The sequence below is a fragment of the Bubalus kerabau genome, chromosome 2 (assembly GCF_029407905.1).
Source record: "Bubalus kerabau isolate K-KA32 ecotype Philippines breed swamp buffalo chromosome 2, PCC_UOA_SB_1v2, whole genome shotgun sequence".
Classification (NCBI taxonomy): Eukaryota; Metazoa; Chordata; class Mammalia; order Artiodactyla; family Bovidae; genus Bubalus; species Bubalus kerabau.
The window spans coordinates 6,618,735-6,624,114 of record NC_073625.1 but is presented as its reverse complement, the minus strand read 5'-3'; positions in this window follow the sequence as shown (position 1 = coordinate 6,624,114).

Here is a 5,380-nt window from a genome sequence, read left to right as displayed (position 1 = left end):
AGATATTGGGGTCTGCTGTATCTAGGAATGGGAACACTGGGAAGAAATTCCAGTTCTGGTGATTCTCCAGTCCTCCCTGCTACAAAAACATTTCAACAGAAAGCAGACTTTTATAGACGGATGTCAGGGTTCCTAAATCAAAATCATTTTCAGTCTGAGTCGTTTACAGGCCGGAACGATTTTTTTCTACTGCTCCGAGTCCACGCTGCACTCTCATCATGCCCCTTGGTGAATGTGGGCAGAACTGGGCTGGGCAGCTTTAAGGGCACCATGACATGAAAGAGAGACTGAGCCTAGTTTAGAGGCACTGTGTGCTAATGCTGGTCAAGGGCCTTCTTCGTCCCAGAAAATCACTAGTTTCATAAGGAAAAGTCAAATGGGATGAAATGTAGAAGTATAAACATCTTTCTGTTAAAGTTAGTGAATCTCAGGGTCTTTCCTGGTGGCTCAGACAGTAAAGAATCTGCCTGCAATGCAGGCGACCTGGGTTTGATCCCTGGGCTGAGACGATCCCCTGGAGGAGGGCGTGGCAACCCACTCCAGTATTCTTGCCTGGAGAATTCCATGGACAGAGGAGCCTGGTGGGCCATTGTCCATGGGGTTGCAAAGAATCGGACATGACTGAGCGACTAACGCTTTCGCTTTTTTCTTTCATTGAATCTCAGGAGTTCTCTGGTGGCCTAGTGGTTAGGACTTCAGGCTTTCACTGGTGTGGCCGGGGTTCAATCCCTGGTGGGGGGACTGAGATCTTGCAAATCACATAGTGCAGAAAAAAAAAAAAAGAAGTTAATGAAATCTTTTAAGCATATGTGAGATGACAGTGGGCACAGATACACCGGGCCTGGGTGTAGAAAGTTGGGGTGCAGTTTTGTCTGCTAGACATAGAGAATGAGTTTCTTCTTGTTTCCCAGTCTCTCCATCTCTCAAGCTCACTCTCCCACCTCAAAATGAGTGCGTGGGATTCAAGCTTCCTACCTAATTTCCTTTCTTAGGACATATACAGTCTCATCTGAGGGGACCGCCATTGCACCCAGGCATGGAATTCAGAGGGAGGCGTATTGCCACGTGTAGCTGCTCCCTGTAGTGCTTCCAGACACTCTCGAGTGCTGTGGGCGACTGGCGGCGCCAGCACAGGGCTCAGGATGCAGTGGCTGGATGGTTAGTTGCGGATCTCTGGAGCCTGTACATGTTACTTTATATAGTAAAAGAGTCTTTGCAGACGGGATCAAGTTAAGGGTCTTGCAATGGGGAGGTCATACTGGAATATTGGCCCTGAATACAATTGGGTGTGTCCTTCTAAAAGGAAGGTAGAGGCATATTTAATTAGAAGGGGGCAAATTGACCACGCATGCAACACGGCTCTGAAGGGACCATGAGCTGCAGAACACAAAGACTGGAATCTGTAAGAAATCAGAAAAGGCAAGGAAGCCATTCTTCCCCAGAGACTCTGGAGTGAGTGTGGGCCTGTGAAACTGATACCAGACTGCCAGCCTCCATACTGTAAGGGCAAAGGCGTGTGTCATTTGAAGGTACCAAGCTCGCAGTAATTTGTTACAATGATCAAAGAAAGTGAGCACACGAGTATCCTGGTTTTCAGGAATCTTGCCCAAGAGAGAAAGATGTTCCAAAGGATAGCATTATAGATTAATAAAGAATAACTGTGGGGCTTCCGTGATGGCTCGGTGGTAAAGAATACACCTGCCGAGGCAGAAGACACAGTTCAGACCTTGGGTTGTCAGAGGATCCTTTGGAATAGGAAATGGCACCCTGCTCCAGACTTCCTGCCCGGAGAAGCCCACGGACAGAGAAGCCTGGTGGGCTACTGTCCACAGGGTCGCAAAGCATCAGACACACCTGAGCACACGTGCGCACATGATACCATGGCGGGGCCCCAAAGGGGCCTGGGGCTGCACGTTTGTGCCGATGCGTGAGCACCTTGGTCAGAGGCTTGGTCAGGTCTGAAGGTTTTGGAGCCGCACTGCTAAGCTGGTTTTGCTCGCTCCCGTGTGTGCATGTGGAAGCCTGCACTGGCCATGGCTGCCTCCTCCCTGGTCAGATTCCATTCTGTCTAAGCGTGCATGGAGGTGGTGTTGGCAACATAGACTCTGCCTTAGCCTGGAGCAGCACCAGCATAAGAGGGTCTGGAGCAGAAGCCCGGTGCTGGGGTGGGCCTGGCCAGCTGGCCGGAGCACCAGGCCGTTTGCAGTCGGCCGCCTTCACGCTGTGACTTGCAGCAGGCGGGTCTCAGTTGCTTACAGCCCTCCAGTAAACCCCCCTGGTTTTCACACCGCGTTGATGGGCTTGTTTACTGGATGTCTGGCTCCAAGGCTGGGTTGCCTAATATGTGGTTCAGATCCCTTAATCCTCAGGGAGACGCCCTGAGCCCACGATACCCTTGCTTGTCTGGGTCACGCACTAGGTGTGTGAGTCCCAACCAGATCGCGTCTCCTCTCTTCCTACCAGACTCTGTGTGGGTTTTTCTTTACAGCTGTGATTTCAGAAGAGTCATTTTATGAGTCTTCAGGCCAGTTTCCATGGGAGTCATTCTACATGTCATTGTAGTTTTGATGAGGGCAGGTGAGCTTCGCGTCCTCCTGCTCTGCCATCTTGCTCCCACGTCCAGACCAAAGACGAAAGTCATGAACTAAGTACAATTAATTCAACATGAGATTAAGAAACAAGAGCGCCCCCTTCTCTTCAGTTTCTCCATATAGTGACTGCATTGCTTCTTCTTTTTTTTTTTTGTCAAAATTAAGTCAAAAGCAACATTTCCCCTCATTATTTCTTTTCCTCTTTAAGTATGGCCCTATGGCATAGTTGGTAGCTGAAAACATTCAGCGTTTGTCGACCTTATTTTTACATTGGATAAAAACAAATCTAAAATATTGTCTATAAAAATTATCTGAATTGAAACTTGTGCTTGAGATTCTTGGAGCACGCATGATGTCTCCTAATGGCTAAGAATCTCTTAACGATAATTCTCTTCACTGTTGTCTATGCTAAGACTCCCTACATTTGGGTAATGAAAATGAATGTCAGTCTGGGACAATGGACTTTCTAATGTCATGGCAAAAGCATGAAAAACAGACCTTTGTAACTAGCAGATTTTTACTTTTTAAATCCGGAGATCAAAGTACACTAAAGGCTTTATTTTGAATGAGCTTGACTGTGACCTTTACTTTCATTTTGTTGTATATTAAGTTTTTGTTTTTTCTATTAAGTGCCCCACCTATCATTCTGGATCCTTAGCAGACAAGGCCTGTTAGGGAACGGTCTGGAATCTGGAATCTGTGACAGTGTTTTCCTCTTCCCTGCTCCTCCCACATCCTGTCTTTGAGACTGTTTCCTTCTGATACACGGTGACTTAGTCAAAGTTCTCCAGTTTAGGTGAGACAAAACAGTCATTTAGATCTCTACTACTTAATGTCTGCTCAGCACAGTGTCACAAAGAAGAACTGATAGAGTCCCACTCTTTGCAAAATTCAGATACATCTTATGGATCTAGAACTTAGTTTAAAAAAAAAATGAACACATTTCCCTAAGTCAGTCAAGATTCTAAAGTTTCAGAGTTTTTATTTTTTCATGAATCTTTCCAATACTAGGAAATCCAGTGTTCCTAATGACCATCGCCTTGTATGCATGAAGGGAGTGTTTTGATTACACCCTGGAGTCTTTCACTCTGGTTTTTCATTTTGAGGTGATGAGCAGGTCTAATCACTACTTTTAAGTGGACGTGGCCTACTTGGCTTGGCCAGATTGCAAAAGGAAAGATGGATTAAACAACCACCTCACCGGGAATTTGTAGTAATTTTTTAAAATTAAAATATAGCTGATTTGCAATATTATATTACTTTTAGGTATATTACAGTGATTTTTACAGATTATACTTCATTAAAAGTTATTATAATAGCTACAATTCCCTGTGCTGTATATTGTATCTTTATTGCTTATCTATTTTATACATAGTAGTTTGTGTCTCTTAATTCCGTACCCCTAATCTCCCCCTCTGTTTCCCTCTCCTTTTGATAACCACTAGTTTGTTTTCTGTATCTGTGAGTCCACTGCTGTTTTGCTACCTACATTCACTCGTTTTATTTTTAGATTCCACAGATAAGTGAGGTGGATAGTAAAATATCTGAATTGATACTTGTGTTTGAGATTCCTAGAGCACGCCTGACCTCTCCTCATGTCTAAGAATCTCTAATGATAATTCTCTGACTGCTATATTTGTTTCCCTCTGACTTATTTCACTAAGCATAATATTCTCTAAGTCTATCTATGTGGCCAAAATGGCAGAATTTCAGTAATTTTTACAGCTGAGTAATATTCCACTGTGTGTATGTGTATATATGTGTATATCTGTGTGTGTGTGTGGCTTCCCCAGCGGCTCAGCAGTAAAGATTTCACCTGTGACACAGGTTTGATCCCTGGGTTGGGAAGACTCTTGCCTGGAAAATCCCATGAGCAGAGGAGCTTGGTGGGCTCAAGTTCATGGGGTCACAGAGATTCGGACACAACTGAGTGACCCACCACCACCATCAATATATATAACACACTAAAGGCACGACTGAGCAACTTCACTTTCACTTTTCACTTTCATTGGAGAAGGAAATGGCGACCCACTCCAGTGTTCTTGCCTGGAGAATCCCAGGAACGGGGGAGCCTGGTGGGCTGCCGTCTATGGGGTTGCACAGAGTCGGACATGACTGACGTGACTTAGCAGCAGCAGCAAGCAGAAAGTTGGACCATAGACCTTTGAGATCTCTTCCAGTATTGAGTCAATGAAAGCCATGTATTGAAACTGGATTATAAATCTGGTTGAATCCAATTGAAACTGGATTTTAAGTACATTTTACCAAGACCAGAGATTTTTCCTCAGATGAGAAGGAATGTGGAAATGTAGTCATGGATCACAATTTGATCTCAAATGGCTTCATGCTGGGGAAGAAAGAATATGTGAAGACGGCATGGTGACAGTCAATAATCTTGGAGCGCAGTCCCACGGCCCTCAGAAAGACTGTGGACAGTCACTATTCTAACCCTTCATGGGTTGGAGAAAGCTGGCAGGGCTGAGAGTCCCAAGCTGCAGGGCGTCGTGTGGGTATGAAAGACAAGGCTTGCTATTGTTGCAGGAAGGGGGACCCTTTCCAGGGCCCGGAAGTGGGCTCTTGTCTAACACTTGAAAATGAATGATCCGAGGAGACACATGTGCTGAGAAAGCAAGAGATTTTAGTGGGAAAGGGCACCTGGGTGGAGAGCAGCAGAGTAAGGGAACCCAGGAGGACTGCTCTGCCATGGGGCTTGCAGCCTCAGGTTTTATGGTGATGGGATTAATTTCCGGGTTGTCTTTAGCCAATCATTCTGACTCAGAGTCCTTCCT